Here is a 25,037-nt window from a genome sequence, read left to right on the forward strand (position 1 = left end):
ACGGAAGTCGACTGATCCGACGCATCCCTAAGGAGTCCTAAAGGGGACAGGGAGGGCTCCAGGGAAGCAGTGGGACTCTCTGGGCCCTTCAGGTTTGCAAGGGACAAGATGAAGGAGGAGCCATCGTCAGGGAGGCTCCACTCTCAAGCCATGAAGGAAAGTGTCTGAAAAAAACACGAGGTTTCAAGAGGAGGCAGAGGGAAGGGGTTGCCCTGTGGCCTGGGAGGGAGACTGAGAGGTGGATGGCGTCACCAGGCAAGCCCGGTTCTCAGTTCCTCCTGGGCTTCTCTCTTTCCCATTCGAGAGGGAACAGGCAGCGAGAGGGTCAGTGGGTGCTGGCGAGCCGGATGGACTTTGGCCTGCCGTTTCCCAATTCTGTGACCTTTGGCAAGTTCCTTCTCTGTTTCCTCAGCTATGAAAGTGGGGCTGCCAACTGCTATGGTGAGTGTAAGGGTTAGAAAAGATAGCAAAGACCCTAGCACTACGTCGATGGCTAATCAGTGATGGCCTACCAATGGACGTGGGTGTGCGTGTGTTTAAACAAGGAGACTTTGTCAGTCACATAGTGACCTCCATTTTGGTCCTCAGGACACCTGACCAAAATCACCTGGGGTGCTAGTTAGAAATGCAGATTCTCAGGAGCCCACCCCAGATTTGGATGCAGTGGGTCTGGGCTAGGGCCAGGGAATCATGCCCAGAGAGTTCCCGGAGTTTATTGTTGTTGCTTTGAAGTTGGGGTCTCATTCTGTCGCTCAGGCTGGAGTGCAGTGGCACGATCATGGCTCACCATGGCCTTGATCTCGTGGGCTTAGGTGATCCTTCTGCCTCAGCCTCCCGAGTAGCTGGTGGCTGAGGTTTAAAATTTTCTCGTGGAGACGAGGGCTCGCCATGTTGCCTAGGCTGATCTCCAACTCCTGGACTCAAGCCGTCCTCTTGCCTCAGCCTCCCGAAGTGCTGAGATTACAGGCTTGAGCCACTGTGCCGGCCATGCCTTGGAATTTTGAAACCACAGCCATGAGGGTTAATGAGGAAGCACGTGACAGGAACAGGGACAGCCAAAGAGCTGGTAGGAGCAAAAATACAGATGCCCAGCTTCAGAAGATAATGTCCCAAGAGACAGAGATCCCTTGAACACATGTCACAGACCTCAACAAGGAAAAAAGGCAACCAGAAATGTCAGATCAGTAAGCTAGGTGTCTACACTAGGATTAGTTTGAATGTTTAGAAGGTTATCCACATAGATTCAATCAGAGAGGCGAATTTGCCTGTCATTTTTTAAGGACAATTAGCTCAGGGTGTGGAAAGACAGTTTGGTTTTTGCATTTTCGCTGAGTGTTCATTTAGACTGTTCATTAGTGCAGTTCATTTTTTTAAAAAGATATGGGGTACAATTCAGAATTAGGTATACAAATATTCCTTATGCAGGTACCCTTGTTGATGAGGTGTGCCCCTCAACTGCCAGCTCACTCTCCCTCCCCTGGCAGTTTCCCACTACTGTCAGTTCCTTTCCTATATATTATGATAATTGTTCAAGGTCTGCTTATGAGTGAGAACATATGGCACTCCGTTCTTTGTTTCTGTGATAGATCGCTGAGTGTGATAGACTCTAAAACCACCCAAGTTGCTGCAAAGTCCATATGCTTGTCCTTCTTTATGGCTGCATAATAGTCCATTGTGTATAGGTACCACATTTTTTTAATCCAGTCCAGCTTCGATGGGCAGCATGGTTGGTTCCAATACAGTTCATTTTTACTTCAGATTTTGAAAAAGCAGTCATTGTACCTGAAAGGTGATACGATCAAGGGAATGTGTGGTCTGTAGAACAAAGCTAAGTCCAAGAATTGACGCTCTCATGACTGGAAGTGAAAAGAGGTATTTTACTTCCCCTCATAAAATCCCCAGTCTTGAAAGTTTCACTCTGGAAGAAGCATCTTCCAGTGGGAGGGGCAGGCTCCCTTTGGAGCCTCATTTCAGTCATTCTGCTCCTTCTACTGTCCCAGGAAGCAGCTCTTCCTCTGAAGACCACCCCCAACACGGGCGCCAGCAAGACACCCTCGTTCCCCAGAGCCAGCTGAGGCAAGCTGGATGTCATAACAACGTATGTTACTCAATATTTTATTTTTGAGTCAGGATCTCACTTCGTTGCCCAGGATGGAGTGCAGTGGTATGCCCATGATGATCACGGCTCAGGGCAGCCACGACCTCCTGGCTCAGGTGATCTTCCACTTCAGCCTTCCAAATAGCTGGCTACAGGGGCACACCACCATGCCTGGCTGATTTTTTTGATTTTTTGGTTTCTTTTAGAGATGAGATTTGTCTATGTTGCCCAGACTGGTCTGGGCTCAAGTCATCCGCCCGCCTTGGCCTCCTAAAAATGCTGGGATTACAGGCGTGAGCCACCGCGCCCGGCCTATATTACCAAATTTTAAAGGTGGATACATCTCGAGAAACAAGAATGAGAAACGTAGGACAATGTGGGGTGTATTGGCTCCCGTGTTTCCCTCCCTAACCTGGTCCTCCAGACCCCAGGCCACATGCCCTCCCCGCAGCTATCCAGCTCCCAGGGTGGATCCCTTCTCAGCCTACACGGGCAGGGCCCGCAGTTCACATCACCAGGACTCCAAGACCACCTGCTTGACCTCCCCTCCCTGGGTTCAGATCCCAGGATCCAGGGACGGATTCCTTGCGGCTTTTTATCCAAGATCTTTCCGTTTTGACATCTGCCCGGGGATCTCGCTGTTCAGGCGAGACCCCTTCTGCCTCTTCCCTGGGCACGACTGGCCATGGCGTTCAGAAGCCAGGGACAGAGGGCTTCAGATGGCAGGCATCCTTCTCGCGTCGCTCCCCAGGGGCCTGCACGGCCTCTTCTCCTCGGTCCAGTCTGAAGCCCGGCTCCAGCCAAACCACCCGGTTCTCAGACACCTGCTGCAGCTCCCCGCTGCCTGTAGCATGAGGCCCGGGATCCTCCACGCCAGCCTTAAACCACCTTCCCAGTCGCTTTCCCAGTTCTCCCATCCCCACACCCTCCTCTGTAGCTTCCAGGGTGGGAGAGAGGGGGAAGGGAGGGTGGTGAAGCCCTCACTTTATCTGGAAAAATTGTCACCAGTTTCTGACGGGTCCCATCTCCCATTGTGTGAGAGCTGGCGGGGCCTGGATGCCGGGATACCATGTCCTCTTCTAGCGTGTTTGGCTTTGTACCTCAGGCAAGGCGCTCACCCTCGCCGGGCCGCAGTTTCCTCATCTGCGGGGATTGGATGAGCCCAGCTGCCGGGGATTAGCCCACAGCTCCCAGCCAAGCCTCATACCGACGGCCTCTGTGGCTCAGAAAAGCTGTGGAAGGCCCAGTTGCCCAGAGGAGACCTGGCATGAGGCGGGACCCTTGCTGGGGACCGGCATGCACCTGGGCCTGTCTCTGAGCTCAGCCTTCTCATGATGGAGAATGGGGTCCGCCCATTCCATCGGCTTGCGAGGCACACTCACCACAAGCCTGCACATGCTACGGGAGCAGAGATGCAGAGATAGGCGAGAAAGAGTCCCTGCCTATAAAGAGCTCCTGGGCTCCTGGAATATATGATATAAAAGCACCCAAGTGGCATGCTGTGGATGGAGGAGCATAGCATGACGGCCTCATCGCATGACTGGAAGAAGCCTCCCAAGAAGGGGCCTGGGAGCTGCACTTTGCCGGATGAGTCCAGTGAGGCCTCCGGTGCTCTGGGGAAGGGAGAGGCAATGGGGAGCCACGGAAAGCTTTTGAGCAGGAGAGTGGCACCATCAGATTGGCGTTTGGAAGGATCACGGTGGTCAGCGTGTGGTAGATGAAGAAGCAGAGGTGAGACTGGAAACAGGAAGACCCGAAGGGAGGTTGTGGCAGAACTCCAGGCAAGGCGTGCTGGGGAGAAGGGTGAGGTATAGGCCTGAAAACTACAGAGCCCTTTACAAATGTGGGCATCACCGAACACAGGCACACCTGGTCTATTTCAGTCAGTCGTTGGATTTTATCTCCTGAAATATTTTCTCTCTTCTCTGAAGTTCAGCCATTTTCTCCTCCTCTCCCAAACCACCCCTAAGCAGGGCTCCCTTGGTTCCACTTCAAGTATCGGCACCCTCATGGTGAAAGTCAAAGGAAGTGTCTAGCTCAGGGATGTGCTCTCGGGATTCTGGGGAGGATAATTCTTTGTTGAGGGACCGTCCCGTGCATTTTGGAACACGTAGCACCCAGATTGTTAGGGAACTAAAGGGCTGTAGCACCCTGTAGTGAACCTGACCACCAAACAATTTCCCCCCGGCTTCCAAACTCCCCTTAGGAGCGCAGTACTTGGTTGGTTACTGTTCATGCCCCCACACGGGGGTCCTAACTTGCAGTGATGTGTCATCTACCATCCCACCCCCTCAAATCAGGGCAGATAGAAAGGACGGAGAGCCCTAGGTCAGCCCACGTGCATGCCTGAAATATCTTTTTTCTACCCTCTTTTTGGACTGAATTCAGCTGAACATAAAATTCTAGGCTAGACGTTATTTTCCTTTAGAATACTGAGGCATATCTTCATTTTGAAAATTATTTTTAGGTTTTTAAAGCCTTTATTCTCTTATTTATTGTAGTCTTAAAACGTTCATGGAATTATTCTAGGGACACAGAGGACTTTGTGGAACAGATTTAGGTAAAAAGCAAAATGCTCACTCAAAAGAATATGGTATTAGCTAGATGCCAGGGAGATTTGACCCTAGCTGTAAAAGTTTAACTCTGCTAATACTTTGGGCCATTAATTATATATACTTGTTTTATTCATAATTTGTAATGTTCTGAAATACCAAGAGTAATTCTAATGATGGTTGAATTTAACAAAAAGTTTTTAACCTCATCTCAAAACATCCACTGATCCATCTCATTCAGTGATAATATTCAGTGCTTGAGCAACATTAAAAAATGTACACAGTTTTATAGTTTCCATAAAGGTCTATTTTATGATTGGTAGGTAGCACTTTTAATAGTCAAATACATTTAACTAATTAATACTAATGTGTAGGTGACTGCGCACCTGCAGCACTGGTAACTCTCCAAACAACCAATTTAACTAGAAACCAGTTAAGAGTCCACTGTCTAAATATTCAAAATACAGCTCTTGTTTGGGTCGTCCTTTGCTTTGGTTGCCTTCGTGGGTGTGGGGAGGGTGGGTGGGAAGCCGGCTGGTCACAGTGGAAAGAGATTGAGGCCAAATCTGATATCTAGTCCAGAGGTTTTTTAATAGCTGAGTTAGGCCACCACTTCCAAATCTGTGGCCACTGTTCTTCCCGTCTGTCAGAACTGACAGTGTGAGCTTCACACAAGGCATCAAACTTCACGTGCAGTCCACTCTAATTAAATAGGAGTTGTCAACTTTTGCAGACATGCAAGCAGTGGGATCCAATTGACATTTAGCTGCAAGGCCAAAACAAGTGATGCTGATACCTGACATCCAAGCAAGGTTTTCTGAAGTGTCACGATCATCACACACTTTCTAATAAGTTGATCCTCCAAATTCTGCCCCACCCTCGACCGTATGCAGAACCAGAAGTCCCCAGTCCTGTAGCACACTGCAAAGTTCTTCCTTGTCAGCTGCAGTTTGGCTCTGTCAAAGGTCAGCCAGTACCCAGCAAGCCAGCCCTCATGACCAAAGACAACTACGGAATGATTGCAGGTCCAGAGGAATCAACATCAATGTCATAGCCAAAGTTTATGCTCTTCTTCTTGTAGGAGAGCTTGGTTTTACCACTTTTCTTTCCTGTGTTTGGTGAGAAGGTAGTATCACATGTGTTTCAAACCTTGATAAATCTGGTCTTTAACTGTGATTTCTGTTCCCAGAGTGCTATTGGTGTTCCATTTTTCTGTGACCGTCAGACCATGCACCATTTATATTTGGTCTCCAAGGTCCCAGGAACTTGACCAGTGTCTGTATTAGACGAACCAGATGTTGAGAATTCCATGCCACTGCATGACTTTGTTTCCACTTAGTTTCACCAAGCAAAACCAAATCCCCTGCCGAAAATATCTCCAGCAGCTATGCCGAGGTCAGTATAAGATGGAGGAAGGACTTGTTGGCCGCATGCAGGTCTGTCCGTTGGCTGCCGTGGCCAGGTTGCAGGAAGAGGTGATCCGGGCCTCTCCTGGGAGGCACGGCTATTACTCTGCTTGCAGCTGGGGCTGCTGGGCTCACTCAGGTTGGAGCTGCAGCAGCTTGGCTGGAGGGCAACGTGAAGGAGCTTCATTGTTTTCTCAGCTTCTACTTTTGCTGTTGGGAAATCTGAGGCCATACTGACCTCTCGTCCTTTGTGTGGGAACTGTCCCCCTAGTCCCTGCCCTTTTAGGGTCTTCGCTTTATTTCCGGGGTTCTGAAATTCCACGGTAAAGGGCGTTGCTCTGTGTGTGGGCCCGAATGAGCTTGTGTGTGTGTCTGTGTGTGCATATGTGCAAGTGCATGTGTCTCTGTGTGTGTATATTTGTGTGTGTGTCTGTGCATATGTCTGTTTGTGTGTTTGGGCATGTGTTTACATTCAGTGTGCTGGGCACTCCATAGGTGATTTTAATCCGAAGGTTCTATCCTTCCGTTGTGGGAAATTTTTCCTTTATTATTTCTTTAAAAATGTTTTTTTCCATCCTAGGGGTGATAGAAATGTTCTGTGGTTTTGTTGTATCAATGTCAATATCTTGGTTATGATACCGTCCTGCAGTTTTGCAAGGTGTTCTCATTGGGGAAAGCTGCATAAAAAATACACTGATACCTCTATAACATCTTGTAACTGCATAGAGAACTATAATTATGTAAAAATAAAAATAAAAAAAACCTCAATGGTGTTAGTACTTAGAATAAAGTGCAACATAAATCCTTGACAGTTAAAAACATGTTTTTCCCCCTGCCCCACCTGGGGGAGGTGAATCTTCTCTTTCCCTTCTCTTTCTCTCTCTAATATACTTTTAAATAAACTTGTCTTCCTTTGCCAAGAAAAAAAATGTTTTCTTCCTTTTCTGTTGTCTCATTCTGGATGTTAGTTATTCAGATGTTGGACCTCTGAGATAATGTAATATTACCGTTTCTCTCTGGTTTTCACTCAGAATCTCTCTCTCCTCTCTCTCTCTCTCTCTCTCTCTCTCTCGTTTCTCTTTTTCTTTAATTTTCTGAATATACCTTCTAAACTTTCATTTGAATTCTAATTTTTGCCATCAACTTTTAACTTCCAAAAGTTTTTTTTTTAATCCTCCTTTTTAAAGCTTCCTCCTCCTACTTCACAGATGCAATATCTTCTATCACTCTAAGAATATTATTTATAAGTTTTGCTGGCATTTTCTTGTGCCCTTGGCCTCCCTGATCTCCAAGCACTTTTCTCTGTTTATGTGTTTTATCCCGGCTTTGGTCTTAGAGGCTTTGGTCTTCAGAAGGTAGGCCATCCTTGGCTAGCCATCCTTGTTTGGGAATGTATCACTTAAACACTCACCAGAGCCGGCTTGGCGGCTCCGCCTGTCGTCCCGCGCCTTGGGAGGCTGAGGTGAGCGGATGGCCTGAGCCCGCGGGTTCAAGCCCCACCCGGGCAGCGAGACCTCATCTCGACAATCAATCAAAAAATCAGCCGGGCGCGGCAGCGCGCGCCTGTAATTCCGGCTCCTCGGAAGGCCGAGGCGGAAGGATCGCCAGAGCCCAGCGGGTCGAGGCGGCGGTGGCCGGGAGCGGCCACTGCGCTCCAGTCTGGGCGACCGAGTGAGACTCCAACTCAAAAAAACCAAAAAAAACCAACAAACATTCATCAGAAGCTCTAGTTGGGGCATGAACCTCATTCCCAGCCTCCCAGCCTTCTTCTACTCAGCCAAGCTCTGCAGGGAGATCCCCAGATGTATTTTCTCTGGGATGGTCAGTTTTCCCAATGGGAATCTTTCCAAGGGGAATACGTATGTCTGTCTGTCCATACAAGCCTGACTCACAGTCAAGTGTGTGGATTTCACATAAGCCCACTTTCAGAATAAAAGCTTCAATCATCTTTTTAACTACCGTTGCTATCTCCAAATCCAGAGCCTTCCCGATGTGCTGTCTGTCTCCCCCATGGTGATCGGGAGCAGCTGATCCTCTTTAGGATGACTTTTTACAAAGCCTCAGGTTTTCTGTCCACTCCACATTCTGACTCTGGTGTCTCTGATTCCTAATCCCTGCCCTGCTGCGCCTTTGAGACTCACACTGGCTTGCCTCTTGCCCGGTCTCCACTTTCTGGCTTTCATTCCAAGGTCCTCAAGTCTGTGACATCAGTTTCTACTCCTCTAACTGCTTCTCAGCTTCCCCGAAGTGTGGGAATCACTCTCGCCAGCTGTCATTTCTTCTTCCTCATCATTGTAATTATGGGGGTTTGCCTTTTTTATTCTTTCTCTGTCGTTTTGGTTGGAATTAAGGCGAGGGGAGTACGTAGCCGTTTCAGACTGGTGTCTTCCACACCGCAGTGTGCATTTTAGGCATATTGCTAATTCCATGACTCCATCCACTTACCTACTGGAGGACACATCGAGTGCTTCCAAATTTGGCAATTATGAATAAAGATATTGTAAACACCCATGTGCAGGTTTCTGTGTGCACATAGACTTTCAACTTGTTTGGGTAGACACCAACGTGTGCGATTGCCCGATCATTTGGTGAGAGTAGGTTTAGTGTTGTATGAAACCTCCCAACTGTCTTTCAAAGCAGCTGTGTCACTATGCATTCCCACTAGCAATGAATGAGAGTTCCTGTTGCTCCACATCTTCACCAGTATTTGGTGATGTCAGTGTTTTGGATTTTAGCCATGCTAATCGTATAATAAATATTTTTAATGTCCTTGTCTACTAATTCTATACTTGGTGTCAGTTCTGGATCTGTTGTTTCTGTTGGTTGGTTTTCTTCTCATTATGGGCTGTATTTTCCTGCTTTTGTACATGCTTGTTAATTTTTTTTTTTTTTCTTTTTTTGGATTGCAGAAATTGTGGGTTTTACTTGTTGGGTGCTGGATTTTTTTTATTTCTATAAATATTCTTGAGTTTTGTTCTGGATGTAGTTAGGTTACTTGGAAACAGTTTGATTCTTTGGGTCTTTTAAGCTATATTGACGGGACCAGAGTAGCATTTCATCTAGGGCTAATTTTCCCCCACTATTGAGGCAAGACCCTTTTGAGAATGCTATTCAATGCCCCACGTACTGTCGAGGGATATACTCTGGCTGATGGGAATAGGAACAACTCCTGGTCTGGAGAGCACAAGAGACAATTCTCCTTACTCCTGTAGGGTGGTTCTTTTCCCAACCTTGAGTAGGTTCCTTACATGTACGTGGGATCAGTAAGCCCTCTACTGAAGATCCAAGCTGACCACCTGCACCTCTAGGGACTCCCTCCCCGAGGGGCTCTCTCCTCTCCGGTACGCTGCTTTGCACCCTCCAGGGGCCTCGGCCTCTTCAGATCACCAGCCTCATCTCTGAAAGTCAGATCCTCTTGCCTTCCTCCTTCCTGTCTCAGGAGCCTGGAAATTCATAACCTTTGTTTCCCATCTGTCAGGGATCACTGCCTTTCATTGCCTGACATCCGACGTCTTCCAATATTTTGTCTGGTTTTTAGTTTTTTCAGGCAAGAGGATAAAAATGGTCCCTTTTATTTTCTCTTGCTTGGAGGTGGAAGTCTAAAGATTTCTTTTGAATTAAACCAATTCATTCATAAACACAGATCTTTGCTCTTGCAGTGTTCAGAATACGTTGACTCCACACAGCAGCAGTGACCATGATAGAAACAAAATCTAGCAAGCACGACCCTTCGGTATGTGGCTGGGGTCAGCTTTGATGGAGCCACCAGGAGGCCCGTGGCCTCCAGTCACCACCTCCTCAAGACTGGGACCTGCCATGGTGGGAATGGATGCCTCCACAGTGGAGCTGGGTCTGGTTTCCTGGAAGGCATCTTTGTGAGGGTGAGGGTGTGGGATGAAACCCCTGGAAAAGTAAGCACAATATCAGAGCTGTTTTTCTTATTACAGAATTTCACCTAGCTGTTTGTTAGTCAATCTCCTTAAGCAGGGGATCTATTTTGGCAACTTGAGAAAGACCAGCTAACTGGATGACTCCTGGGTCCTTTATCTCTTATCTCCCACGGCCTTCTGGTGCTGTGCTGGTGAGTTATCCAGCAGCTCGGGAGGTGGGAGTCTCTGGGACCGCTTGTTTCTCACAAAGATGAACCCTTTGAACATGAGCATTTCAAAAATGTTACCTTCGTGATAGAATTCCTTCTAGAATGTATTGCATACTTTCCTGCCTTCGTAGGAGCGACAAAATGGCAACACTCCCACTACTAATGATCGCTTACTGAGTTTGGCGCTGTTTTAAGCACTTCACGTGTGTTAACTGAATCTTATAACAACCCTGTGAAGTAGGTCCAATTATTATCACCATTTTGTAGGTCAGGGAATACGCACGGGGGGATTAAGAACTGGTCCAAGGCATGCAATGCACTCGCGTAATTTTATCTGTTATTGGCTACTCAGAGACATCAGCAGGGCCATCAGATATTGGGCTGTGGCCAGGAAGGCAGACACGCACACGGAGGGTCCCCGGAGTCTGCGAACTGAACTGGCGCCCCTCAGAGTCAGGGTCCGTGTGAGCGCCCTGCAGACCTTGGCTGGCAGCACTGTTCTGCGTGGGAGCTACAGAGAAACAAGCCCTGGAGGTATCCCTAGAAAATGAAGATCGGAAGGGGGTTGACGAGGACCCAGAAGAGTCAGGAACTCGAGGCCCTGTGGTGGAGGACGCTGGTAAACCAAGATGGCAGCCACATCGGGCCTCCCCTGAGCAGCAAGCCGTTTGATTGCGGTTGGTACTGCAGAGGGTTGGATGGAGCCAAACTTGGGCTCCCCCGCATTGATGGCGAACCTCAGCTTGTGTTCACGAACACTTCGACACAGTGGGGAAAACCACATTTAAAATGTAGGCAAGATGGACTTGCACTGACTTGGAGAAGTCCGTAAAGTGCTCACAGAATGCCTGGAATGTCGTCAGAACTTCGTAAACGGTCTTGGCTGTTTCTCCTAAGGAAGCTCTGGAGCAAGGCCAAGAGGAACAGTGGCCTTTGGTTACATAATCCATCCTGCCCATGACTTTGAATTTCATCTCAGAGTCCCAGTGGGCAGGGTCCCCTGGAGGGAGCGTGCTCTCTGGGACGTAGCAGTCTCCACCCACGTTCCTGCCCCAGCCCCACCGCCCCTGGGGCAGCCTGACTGAGCACAGCCCCTTGCACCCAGGCCCCCGGGGCCTCGGCTCACTGACCTTGGCTCTGGGCAGAGTCATGTGACTGGTCCTCACTGCACCCAGCTGGCTCTGGCAGGGATGGGGCAGCCTGCGTGTTGAAGGACTCCTGTGTCAGCAGCTCTGGAAGCCAGCGGGTCTGAGGGGAGACCAGACGTCTCGAGCTGGAGACTCCCAGAAGCCCAGCGGCAGAATAGTCTGGATCAGCCCCATAGACCCGGCAGCCCAGGGCTCCGTTCTGTGGAATCCAGACTGCAGTGGCTGCAGCTGCCCCCGTGGCCCATTCTCCTCTGATTCAGCTATGGACTCTGCCCTGCAAGGACAGGAGGACTCCACCTCCAAGGAGCCACAGCTCCCTGAAAAAGCCCTCTAGGTGAGCCGGCCTTGCCGGAACTGGTCCACGTGCCTCAAGGAGGCAGACTTTCCCTCAGTCCAGAAGTGGGGGGGAGGGAAATTGGAAGAATATGGGAAAGGGGGAGTCAAACTCGGGACTTCAGGGTCTGGGATCCAGGCGGAGGCCTGAAGAAAGATATCTTCGTGAACAGCCTGGAAAATAGCGTTTTTTGTTTTTTTTTAAACAAGAAAAGTAATTTAAATTATTTAGGTGAGTCGAGGTCTCACTCTGTTGCCCAGGGCTGGAGTGCAGGGGCACAGTCACAGCTCACCGCTGTCTCAACCTTCAGGGCTCAGGTGATCCTTCTGCCTCAGCCTCCCAAGTTGCTGGGACTGCAGGCACGTGTCACCACACCCACCTGATTTTTTGTTTGTTTGTTTTGGTTTTTCTGTAGAGACCGGGTCTCACTGTGTTGCCCAGGCTGGTCTTAAACTCTTGGGCTCAAGCAATCCTCCTGTCTCAACCTCCCAAAGCGCTGGGATTGCAGGCAGGAGCCACTGCGCCTGGCCAAGAAAAGTAATTTTAACATTTTCAAATACTGTATCTATTATTTAAGGGAGGCTTGATGCCCCCAGGAATTTCTGGCATTTTTCTTTCAGCCTCAAAACCCACTCTTCAGATGTGACCCCTTGTGGGTGTTCAGGGTGTGAAGTAGGAGGAAGTAGAGAGGCTCCGCGTTGGCGGCTGTTGCAGGGCGGGCCGTCCTGCCCGCCACGTGCGGTTCCCTCAGGACGGCCTGCACGCACCTCCCCAGAACCCAGGGCCCTGCCTGGAAACCCCTCAAAGATCAGAGAAAGATAAACGGAGGCACTGAGCAGGGCCCTGTAATAGTCTACACTCCACTGTCCTTGTGGGCCGAAGCAGCTCCCATCCCAGAGCCCAAAGGCGCAATTGCTCTGCCTGCAAGTTCCAAATGGTTGAGCATTTTACAAAGTAATGTTGAAGCTAATGAGATAAGATTTATGCTGCACGTTTCAAACAATACATCGCCAGTGCCTTAGAAGTCTCGAGAGCCCCTGTCCCATCATTCTCCCTGCGCCCCGTGGGGTGCCGCTCTTCTGACCTTTGGGATCCTTTCCCCCCCTTCTTTTCCTTACAGTTGTATCACCTGTGTTTATATCCCGAGCACTGGAGTTTAGTGTATCCTGGTTTTAAGCTCTTCTAGAAAGGAAATCATAATTTTATTTTCATATTTCATTCTTTCCTTCAGCAAAATGATGGCAAGATTCGACCATTTTGGTTGATATAGAACATTTCTATTTGCTGTAAGTTTTGAAGATGCCATTTCCACGTCCTTGGGAAGGTCCTTTCACTTTTCTAAGCCTCAGTCGCCTCACCATTAGAAACTGTGGCTCAGAAATGGTTTTAGAGCCCTGCTTTAAATTCCTGTCTTATTGGAGAAGAGATAAGATAAATGTCACACCCGGGGGGCCTGAATCACCCTGGAGAATGGAAGCTAAGAGAAGCAAACAATTTTTTATGAGTACTAACTCCATTTTCGCTGCACTCAAACAGAGAAATGAACGGAGCTCTAGGACCAAGGGCAGGGTGGGCCCTGTGCTCTGCGGGTCCTTCGGTGTTCATAGATTAAGCGACTAAACACATGTTAACTGAGCGTTACTATTGTGCTGGGCATTAGTGATATAACCATGAACAAAACACAATACCTCTAGGAGCTTCGATTTTATTAAGAGAGAAAGACAGCAAGCCCACGGCAGTGATTCAAGACAGTAAGGGCTGCCGTGGAGGTTTATACACACTGCCTGATTAGCCCAGGGAAAAAATGGCTTACTTGGCCTCGGGCCTGCATATAAGGTGATGCTCAGGGGGTGTCATCCGCACGGTGTTTTGAAGGCGGAGGGAAAGGAGGGCGCTACTTCAGCTCAGGAAAGAGCATGTGTGTATTCGTGATCTATTGCTCCGTACCAAATGATCATCCAAGCCGAGCAGCTTAAAATAATAAACCTTTCTCATCTCACACTTCTGTGGACCAGGCATTCAGAAGTAGCTTAGCTGGTGGATTTGGCCTGGGGTCTCTCCTGAGATGGCGGCTGAGAAGTTGTCTGGGCCTGCAGGCTTGGCTGAGGTTGGAGCATCTGCTTCCAAGCTCTCTGCCTGGGCTGTGGGCAGAAGCCTCTGTTCCTTGATGGCTGTTGGCTGGAGGCCTCAGCTCCTCACTGCACGGGCCTCTCCAGAGGCTTCTTGAGTGTCTTCGTGACGTGCCAGCTGGCTTTCCACAGAGCAAGCTGAGAGAGCGGACAAGCAGCAGACCTCGGTGCCTTTGATGACTTAGTCTCTGGAGCTGCCGCCTGTCACTTCTGCCTTCTGTCTGTCAGAAGGGAGTCCGGAAGTCAGCCCACACGCCAGGGGAAGGGAATCTGGCTTCAGGTCTCGAAGGGAGGAGCACTAGAGAGTGTGCGGTCAGCTGGCTCGGTGGCTCCGCCTGCCACCTTTGGGAGGCTTTGGGAGGCTGAGGTGAGTGGATGGCCTGAGCCCGCAAGTTCGAGACCGCCTGGGCAGGCGAGACCTCATCTCTACAATAAATTTTTAAAAATCAGCCGGGCATGGTAGCGCATGCCTGTAATTTCGGCTACTCGGAAGGCTGAGGCGGAAGGATCGCCGGAGCCCAGCGGGTCGAGGCTGCGGTGGCCGGGAGCGGCCGCTGCACTCCAGTCTGGGCCACCGAGTGAGATTCCAACTCAAAAAAAAAAAAAGAATGTGCCGTCACGTCTTCAGTTGATCCCAGTGAACACGGCACAAGGCGCGAGGTGTGGATGTCACTGGCACGTGTAGGGAAGAGCCAGACGCCCCTTGGCACGGCACGGGCGGAGCAAGGGAGTGACCGGAGGGCCTCACACTCCAGGAGACAGAGCTTGTCTCTCCGCGGCCCCAGCCTTGAAGGGTCCCGGGGCTGGGCGGTAGGTCCCTCGGGGGTCTACGTGGGACTTCCCTGGGAGCCCCGCCCCATGACTGGTTATACCACCACAGGCGGTGGGGTGGTTCTGGGGCCACACGGGCTGGCTCCCAGAGGGAGGCGGCTCCAGAGGGGCAGTGAGGCCTCAGAGCTAACCGTGCTGGGTGCAGAGGGGGCTGTCTCTGGAGGCTGACAATCCCTGCCCCGGCGGCAGCCAGCCAGGCCCGGCTGCACCTGCCGGAGCGGTAAAGCCGGAGCTGCCCGCGCCCCAGACCCACCTTCCGTCTGAGAGGGGGCTGCTGAGGACGCTCCCCAGTCCCCCCACACTCGCCCTTCACGCCAGGGGTTCTGAGGAGCCCGGGGAAAACCCAGCCCCCTTCCCCAGGAAGATGCACACACCTCAGCATTTGTGCGTTCGTGAGCCAGTCCAGCCCTCGGGCTGTCTGCGGACTCTCCCCCGCCACTGCTCTGTGCTTCCCCAGCCTCCGTTTCAGAACGGAGACCTCATCTCTGCAATGCTGTGGCTCCTCCATCCCAGACTCTCCTCGTGGAAGCGGGGACGACACGAAAAGACTAGGCACTCCACGGCTGTTCGGGTGCTCCAGATGCAGCCCCGTGCCGGCGGCCTCTCCCTCCCTTGAGTTCCAGATGAGACGGTCTAAGTGAGGTTGCTCCGGGCTGTCACTCTCCCCTCTGGTGAGTTCCCAGCCCTTCCTGAACTTTCCCGTGGTGGGCACCGTGTGTGGGCACCCCAGCTCCCCAAACTCCCAGTTCCACAGAACTCATTCAGGTCCCCTGTGCTACTCCTGTTCTGTGCCCCCCATGGTCCCAGAGCCCAGTTCAGCCCCTGACATAATTCCACAGACGCTCTTAAGTTGTATCAGGCACGGCGTTCGTGATAGACATGACTGAAAATTTATAGGAGAGATTTATGTCACGGCGTTCAGAGCTGTCAGATAATATCCAGGATAGCCAGGGAAATTTGAATTTCACATAAACACATTTTTAAAAATGGTACGCCCTGCCTTTCCCCCCTAAATCGGGCCATCCTGATGGCAATACCAAAAACTTCAAATTGCACAGTAGACATCCTTAGGTTTTGACCTTCCTCCACAGGGGCCTCCTCATGGCTGTGTCACCTCTGTGGTCCCCAGAGCCCACCATCTCATGAGCTCTCAGCAGTTGGTCTCTCTCTCTCCCCCCATCCGGCTCCTTCCCCTCCCTCCTTTGTCCTGGCTCTGAGCACAACAAAAGGGCCTTTCATTCTCCCAGACCTGCTCTCCTTCCCAAACAGTTCCCACCCCTTATGTAAATATCATATGATAACACTTTTTTTTTTAGAGATAGAGTCTCGCCCTGTCACCCAGGCTGGAGTGTAGTGGCATAGTCCCATCTCACCACAGCCTCGACCTCCTGGTCTCAAGTGATCCTCCCATCTCGGCCTCCCAAGTAACTGGGACTACAGGTGCACACCACCACACCCAGCGAATTTTTAAGATTTTTAAGAGAAACAAGGTCTCACTATGTCGACTCGGCTTATCTTGAACTCCTGGACTCAAGCGATCCTGTTGCCTCAGCCTCCCAAAGTGCTGGGATTACAGATGTGAGCTGTCATGCCTGGCCGAGAGAACTCTTAAAGCGGGCTACCATGATGACAGCAAGGCCCTGTCTTCTATCAAGATGATGATACAACTCCCTTGCTGGCTGTGGTGCTCCTGCTGAGGAGGTGTGTTAGGCTGAACTGTTCATACCTTCAGCACACATCACTTGCGTCCTTATGACTTCACAGGCTCTAGACACAAGATGGTCAATAAGATGAGGTTTGGGGTACTGAGTGACAGGACAGTCATTCACGGAACCTTGTAGTTGGTGCAAGACAGACCCGGAACCATGAAATCCCAGAGGAAGGGTCAACCTCAGAGAGGGCTTCCTGGAGAAGGTGTCACCTCAGCTAGTCCAGGATGGATCAAAGGGGCATCACAGGCCACGAAAAGGGGTCAGATATTCTAAGCAGAGAAAACACAGGTACAGGGAATGATAGAAGAGTTGATGGCAGGGAAAGGCCAGTAAGATGGGCTGTTCAAGTGGTTGGTGCCAAATTTGGTGCACCTCTATTGTGTGCCCCTGCTTACAGCAGAAAGAACTCACCTCCACTTGTTCAAACAGGAGACATGATAGTAAGCAAATTCATGTACTATTGCCATGTGACAAATTAGCATGAACTTAGCTTCAGACAACACACGTGTATCGTCTCACAGATTCTGAGAGTTGGGAATCAGCGTGGCTTAGCTGGGTTCTCTGCTTCAGGCTGCAGTCAAGGTGTGGGCCAGGGCTGGACACTCATTGGAGGCTCGACTGTGGAAGGATCCACTTCCAAGCCCACTTACGTGGCTGCTGGTAGAATTCAGTTCCTGGCAGGTTGTTGGACTGAGGGCCAGCACTGTCCCTCGGCCAGAGACCACACTCAGTTCCTTGCCCACGGAGCCCTCTAAGGTGGCACTGGCTTCGTTAAAACATGCAAGAGCCGGGCTCGGTGGCTCAGCCTGTCATCCCGCGCCTTTGGGAGGCTGAGGTGAGGGGATGGCCAGAGCCCGCGTGTTTGAGACCCGCCTGGGCAGCGAGACCTCATCTCGACAACAAATCAAAAAATCAGCCAGGCGTGGTAGCGCGCGCCTGTAGTTCCAGCTACTTGGAAGGCCGAGGCGGAAGGATCGCCGGGCCCAGCAGGTCGAGGCTGCGGTGGCCGGGAGCGGCCACTGCACTCCAGCCGGGGTGACCGAGTGAGACTCCAACTCAAAAAACTCCAAACAAACAAAAAAACCATGCAAGACAATAAGGCCATAGAGAGCCTTCTAGCAAGACTGAAAGTTACAAGTTTGTGCACTCTGATGATGAAAATGACATCCCGCCCCCTTTGCAGTGCTCTGTGGGTTAGAAACCAGTCTCAGGTCCTGCCCACACTCAAGGGAGGGAAACACACAAGACGTGAATACCAGGAAGTGGGGCCTGTGATGCCATCTTAGACGCTACCTGCCACGTTACGCAACAGTAAGTGGTGTCTCTAAGTGGCAGGGCACGGGAAGTGCCATACTGGGTGCGAGAGAAAGGGAGGGAGACTACCAGGAGACACTCGCACGCACCCACACGCTGTGGCTGGTCAGATGAGGAGGGCTGCCGCCTCTTCTCCGCCCCTGCGTGGGGACGGCCTCCTGCCTCTGGAGGGGGCCTGATGCTCCCATGCTGGGCTGCAGCTTGCTGCGACGACGGGCCATGGCGAATGGGCACAAGCCCTTTCCCTCTAGTTTCAGCTCTGGAGCCTGAGCTCCCTGCCAAGTAGGTTGATGAGGACATGGAGAAGAGGAGTGGTCACGGGGACGGGCAAGAGAGCCCGGAAGAGGGTTTGGAAGGCAGTACTGGAGGATGTATGACTGATTGGATGTGGGAGGAATTGAGCATGAGGGGAGGTGTGGGAATAAGTTTCTACGGTGGGAAGCTGGGCAGAGAGCGGGGTCTTGAACCACTCTGATCATGCTGGCTTTGAGAGGAGGATGCTAATTACCGGCGACGTTTCAGAGCTCAAGACCTGGACGCGGTCTGGGGCCGGACCCTGGGGCATCGCAGTGAGGAGGTGGTCACTGGGCCCTTCTCCGTGGGGTCGAAGCACTCAAGCAAGCAAGAGTCAGCCCAGGACTGACTGTGGTAGGAGCACCCCCCTCAAAGAGAACTTGCAAGGGAGGAAGAGCCAGGGAAGGCTGAGGAGATGTGACCAGAGAGGCAGGTGGAGAAACAGGACAGTGCCATGTCCGAGGAGCCAAGGGCGCACTGACTGGCAGTGCCAAAGCCTGGGACGGACGGAGGTGTGGACGCTGCAGGTCACTGTGACTCTGTAGAGTCAGGTGCAGGGAGCAGAGGGGGACAAAGTCCTATTGCAGGGGACTGGGGGGTAAATAGGAGGCCATTTAAGGAAAGGGCACGAGGGCTTCGCAGGTTAGAGCGTGGACTTGGAGCGCTGGCTCCACAGCTCAGCTAGGCAAGCCCTGACCGCCCAGAGGAAGCCCACCGTGCCCCGGGGTTGCTAGGCAGGGCAGTGAGGTGACGCCCGTCACGGCGAGAACAGCTGGAAGTGCACTCCCGCTTTTAAAAACCATTTCAGGTCAGGTGCAGTGACTCACACCTGGAATCCCAGCACTTCAGGAGGCTGAGGCCGGAAGATGACTTGAGCCCAGGAGCTTGAGACCAGTGTAGATAACATAGCAAGACCTCGTGTCTACAAAAAAGATCAAAAAAATTATCTGGGTGTGGTGGTGCACTCCCGCAGTCCCAGCTACTCAGGAGGCTGAGGCAAGAGGATCACTGGAGCCCAGGAGGTCAAGTCTGGGGCAAGTAATGATCAGGCCACTGCACTTCAGCCTGGGTGACAGAGTGAGACCCCAACTCTAAAAACAAAAGCAGCTGGGCTGGGTGGCTCAGCCTGTAATCCCACGCCTTGGGAGGCTGAAGTGAGTGAATTGCCTGAGCCTGCGGGTTCAAGACCTCATCTCTACAATAAATCAAAATGAGCCGGGTGTGGTAGCGCGTACCTGTAATTCCGGCTACTTGGAAGGCTGAGGCGGAAGAATCGCCGGAGCCCAGCAGGTCGAGGCTGCGGTGGCCGGGAGCGGCCACTGCACTCCAGTCTGGGTGACAGAGTGAGACTCCAGCTCAAAAAAAAAAAAAAAAGAAAAAGAAAAAGAAAAACAAAAGCAATCATTTCAGCCCTCAGCTCAAATACTCCCTCTGCATGCATGTGGAGTCTCCCCTGCTGGGGCCACTTGTCCATCACCCTTCGGGGAAGGGATGGCTTAAATGGCACTTGCCAAAGGTGTCTTCTTTGACCCCAACCTCGGTAGGCTCCCTGGGATTCTCTCCAGCATCTGCTTGTTGGCTGACACAGAGCCAGAACGCAGCAGACATTTGTCCATGAGCACGCGAGAAAGGAATCTCAACAGCTGGCTGTGTGGCCTTGGGTGAGTCACTTGGCCTCTCTGGCATTTATAGTTTCCCCCTCTGACGCAGGAAGAAGACTGTGCATCTCTTAAATCTCTCTCAGCTCTGGCAGTCTTTGACTCTTCCACAGTGGTGTCTGTCCAGGCTTCTTGCAAGAATTCATTGAATAACACATATGAGAGACCAGGAAGCTGGGGGGCTGGTGGAGGCATGGGATATCCACAGCGAGGCGCACTCACACGCACTCTTCCCTAGATACCCACAAGGCCTGCAGCCCCTACCTGTGGCCTGATGGGCAGGGACTAGGGGACAGTTGGAACTGAAGCCACAGCCTCCCGCTTTTAGTGCTTGGGCTTCGATTCGATGAGCTTGGACGTCTAACACCAGTGTCTATTCCCAGAAACTAAGTACTCCGCATGGCCACGCAAACCCAGACGATGTGCACAGACCCCACATAGGTGTACACAAAATGCACATTTGTAGTTATGTACAAGGGAAAGCACAAATGCACACAGGGTACTCGAGGCCGTGGTCAATGCTACGGGAGAGCACATCCACGGCCCTCTGAGTCCAGGAGGGCTCTGCCACCCTCTGAGTCAGGTCACCTTTATCCTCATCCTCTAGGCCTTCCTATTTCAATGAACTGAGGCCGTGCACTGACCCTGAGGGTTTAATGCCTTCACTGATAAGAAAGGGAGAATGACTTCTAGGACTCTCCAGATGTTGCAGGATTTGCATCTCCACTGTCGAAGAGTCTGAGAAAAACTAGTTTTAGTCACTAGAAACTGGGTGGCAGCAGGTGCCACTTTTAAGAGAGCCAGGAACTGTGCTGAGAGGGCAATGGCACAAGGGAAGAGGCAGCTTTACTACTTGCAACACAGGTTGGCCGTGATCTCACAGGACTCTCAGATGGTCCCCGTGCCTGGGTATTTATAGATGGTGAAACTGAGACTTGGACAGGCAGGCTGACTTGTCCCAGGCATGCAATTTGCAATAGGCAGACCTGAGACTCAGACTGTGGCCTCTGGGCAGGCTTTTGACACCAAAGCCACATTCTCTCTCCACCCCCACCCACTCGGCCTCTTGCCTCTGGTGTGTGGCCCCTGCATCTGTGCCCCAAGCTCGGGCTGCTGGGTGCTCTCCTCCGTCCCACACAGAATTCTGAAACCCCTGCCCGTGCTGAGAGGGGCTGAGAAAATGGTCATTTCCTGGAAACTCCTGAAAGCGCAGCCTGTGAGAAAGGCTGTCTGAGACACTCCAGCTGCAGGTCCTGGTCCCGTGCTCTTTGAGAAGGTGTAGGGGTTTCTGGAAATAAGCAAACATGAGTCAGGAGAGAGAGAGAAACGCCTGAAAAATGTCTGCAGGGACATTGGGATGGTCACATGGTGGCAGACGGGCAGTCTCAAATCTTTTTGAAATGGAACACCCAATTGACAGTTACATAGGCCCAGAGACACGCCTTCTGTCTCTCTTAGCACACACAACCACACACTCCATGGATTGCAGGATTGGGGCATACAGGACTTTACAGTTTTTAAAACTGTACCTTAGAGCTCACCGAGCCAAGTGTTTCCCAAACCACTTTGATGTGAAGAATCATCTCAAGTACTCATTTAAAAGACAGAATCTAGGCTGGGCTCGGTGGCTCAGCCTGTCATCCCGTGCTTTGGGAGGCTGAGGTGAGTGGATTGCCTGAGCCTGCGGGTTCGAGACCCACCTGGGCAACTTGGCGAGACCTCATCTCTACAATAAATCAAAAATCAGCCGGGCATGGTAGCGCGTGCCTGTAATTCCAGCTACTCGGAAGGCTGAGGCAGAAGGATCGCCGGAGCCCAGCAGGTCGAGGCTGCAGTGGCCAGGAGCAGCCACTGCACTCCAATCCGGGTGACAGAGTAAGGCTCTGACTCAAAAACAAAAAAAAGACAGAATCTAATCTCAGCCATTGTGGGTCTTCAGAACCAGAACTCTCAGGGGCTTTCTAGGAATCTTCTAGAGAAGTTGATGTTTTACCAGGTTTCTGAGAGATTCTAATCCCCAACAGAGCAATAAAAGTTTGGAAACAGTGATTCTAGATCAACCCTTTCATTTTTTTTTCCACTTCCAGACTTTAAACTTTATTGCAAGGGTGCAGTAACCGAGACAGCATGGCGCCGGTCCAGGAATACTCACATAGAACAATGGAGCAGGACAGCAAATCCAGAAATAAAACCACAGTCCTTCAACCAACTTAGGAAAGGAGAAAGAGGACAGTTCTGCCTCCATAGTTGTAGATTAGTAGTACCATCTGTAACAGAATCTCCGACCGTACGTAGTCTAAATAAGTGTTTTTTCAGGTTTAAAGCAGAATTTATTTATAGTTCATAGAGTACAACAAATATAACACACAGAATGCTTGATGTTTTAGATTTAATATCACTAGTGGTGCATTAGAATCAGACTCAAAGTCAAGAAGGGAAAGCATCAAATGATAGCACACATTCTCTGGAACGGTGAACCCTTTCATTTTATAAGCAACATTTCAGCCCTCCAAGGCGGTCATGGGAGCTGCCCAAAGCCACACAGCAAGTTGGTAACAAGGGCAAGCACATGGATTCCCTGTGCCCGGTCCTCTCGGTCCCACTGTGCCGATTCCTCTGACCAAGGAAATTGCAGTGACTGAGCACCGGCCGTGGGCTGAAGTCGGCTCGACAAGCCAGTGGGAAGAGCACAGGGAACCCCCGGGAGCCACGTGCTGTACTGGGTGCTTTTGCCGCTTGGTCCCTAAAGCCACACCTTGGCTGGCCGTGTCCGCCTCACTGAAAAGGTGGGGAAATGGCACGCAGGGGCTGGGCTTTTCCCAGGACCCAGAGGCCCCAAGAGGCAGAGGCAGAATTCAGACCTGGATCCGTGAGCACTCAGAGGAGCCTTGAGGCTCTGGGCTCTCCAGCGCTGTCCTGACGTGCCAGCTTTCAGAGGGTCACCCCACGAGGCTTATTTCCTTATTTCAGCAAATGCTCATCTCAACCCTGTGATGCAGGTGGTTTCTCTTTTAAAGTGGAAGCCAGCTATCCTCAGGAGGGAAGGAAACCCACCTAAGACCAAGCATCTAGCAAACCACAGGCGGATTCAGCCTAGGTCTGTCTTACACAAAACCACACGCGTCTCAGCACACGTGGAGGTTTCAGGGGCCCCTTCCTGGGGCTCAGGCGGCCTCCTCCGACAGTCCCACGCCCACTGCCCCAGCTCGAGCCTTCACCCTCCCTCGTGCGGCCGTGTCTACACTTCTGTTTGTCCCTGAGTCCTCTTCTGACCCTCAACTGCTTTGAAGCTCTGGTTCAGGCTTGGTACACTTTTTATTTTATTTTATTTGGGGCTACCTCTGTTGCCTAGGCTGGGCACAGATCACGGTTCACCTCGTGGGCACAGGCGATCCTTCTGCCTCAGCCTTCTGAGTAGCTGGGACTACCGGTGTATGCCACCACGCCCAGCCAAATTAAAAAAAAAATTTTTTTTGTAAAGAAGAGGTCTCATTATGTTGCCAGGGCTGGTCTTAAACTCTTGGGCTCAAGCCCTCCTCCCGCCTTGGCCTCCCAAGGTGCTGGGATTCCAGGTGTGAGCCACTGCGCCCGGCTTTGGTGCACTGGTTGAAAAGGCCCAGATAGCCAATCTTTCGGGCTGTGAGGGCCAGATCAGCTCTGTTGCAACGACTCAGCACTGCCCTTGCAGTGTGTGTCGTGCCAAGGACCAGACGTGAATGGATGAGCACAGCTCCGGGCCACTTTATTTCATGGGCCGTGGTTTGTCCATCCCTGTTACAGAAGAATGCTGCGGATTGCTTACTGGAGCCGATTTTCACTTGGCGCTGCTCTTTATGGGTCAGAAAACGTGTCTGTGTGGGAAGGCCTTTGTTGGGGCAGATTCCCAGTGTGTCCGGTCATTGAGACTCCCAAGCCTACAAAGCTGGAGGAAGTTGTCTAGTCCTTAGGGACTGTTCGTTCATTCCTTCATTCATTGGCAGACTGTTTTGGAACACCTGCCCTGTGGCAGGCAGCATGCTGAGCCTGGGCAGGACAGGCAGACACGTATGTCCCTGTCCTTGCAGAACTTGTATCTCAGTTTCACCGGGGACTGCCAATGTGAGGGGTATAGAGCAGGGACCCAAATTAGCTGGGGTCTGGGAAATGCCTCCCGGAAGAAGCAGCGTGTAAGCTGCTTCCCTGGACTGGGAATCATCCACGTGAGAGCAGGGGCCAAGGCGCGACATAATCAGCTCGGGGGAAGAAACCACAAGCGAGGGGTCTTCACATGCCATTTTTAGAGGCTGGGTGCTCTGCTGTATTGACCCTTCTGGGTGTGTGTGGGGGCGTGTGATTCCTTTAGACCAGCAGTCCCCAACCTTTTTGGCATTAGGGATGGTTTTGTGGAAGACAACTTTTCCACGGATGGGCCCGGGGCCAGCGGGGTATAGGGGGGATCGTCAGGCATTAGATGACAGCCTAGATGCCGTGTGTGCACAGTCCACAGCACGCCTGTGTGACTCTAAAGCCCCCGACTTTGATGCGACAGAAGACAGAGACCCGCTTGCCCGCCACTCACCTTCTGCTGTGAGACTCAGTTCCCAAAAGGCCGTGGGCCGGACCAGGCCTCAGCCCCGGAGTTGGGGACCCCTGTTGTGGGCTGCATGAACATCTGATTTTCCCACTGGCCGATGGATCAGATGGTGATCTTGTTCCGTGATTCAAATGGTCCAGGCTTCACTTGGGGAGGAGGGGAAGGTGCCCCTGGTGCTTCGTGTGAGTTGATGAATTGACACAGCTGTGAACCATACCATGCCAAATTCCCACTTGTTTCTTCGGGTTTATCCTGGAGCTGAGTCTTTCAGATTTTATATACATATAACAAACTCCAGATTACAGACTCTAGCAGATAAAATGTTATTCTTAAGGCATAAAATTTGCCATTTGGAATGCAATCTTTACTTAAAACATAAAATGATCTACTGCCTTTTTTCTCTAAAAAGTGTAAAAATCTGGCTGGGTGCTGTGGCTCACACCTATAATCCCAGTAGCTTGGGAGGCTGAGGTGGGAGGACTGCTTGAGCCCAGGAGTTTGAGACCAGACTAGGCAACATAGCAAGATCTTGTCTCTACAAAAAACAAAATAATTAGCTGGATGCGGTGGCTCATAACTGTAGTCCCAGCTACTTGGGAGGCTAAGGTGGGAGGATTGCCTGAGCCCAGGAAATTGAGGCTGCCATGAGCTGTGAGTATGCCACAGCACTCCAGCTTGGGTGACAGAATGAGAACCTGATTCAAAAAAAAAAAAAGGTAAAAATCTTAGTTAATTGTTTGCTCCTTGGGTCTAAAAGACTCAATTTGAGTTTGTTAAGGAAAATATAAGAAACACCAACGACATGAGTAAGTTAAACTAATATTTGATTCAAATACTAATTATTTTAATTTTTTTTACACACTAATTTCATAGTTAGCGATTATGAGAG

At 51.1% G+C, this 25,037-nt stretch overlaps 1 pseudogene; it reads right to left on the reverse strand.

Annotated features, from left to right (window-relative positions):
- Positions 1-2,790: 2,790 nt before the first annotated feature.
- Positions 2,791-17,844, reverse strand: LOC103265743 (annotated as a pseudogene).
- Positions 17,845-25,037: the final 7,193 nt, after the last annotated feature.

Source organism: Carlito syrichta, unplaced genomic scaffold, assembly GCF_000164805.1.
Source record: "Carlito syrichta isolate Samal-C Ts95f unplaced genomic scaffold, Tarsius_syrichta-2.0.1 Scaffold306818, whole genome shotgun sequence".
Taxonomy (NCBI): Eukaryota; Metazoa; Chordata; class Mammalia; order Primates; family Tarsiidae; genus Carlito; species Carlito syrichta.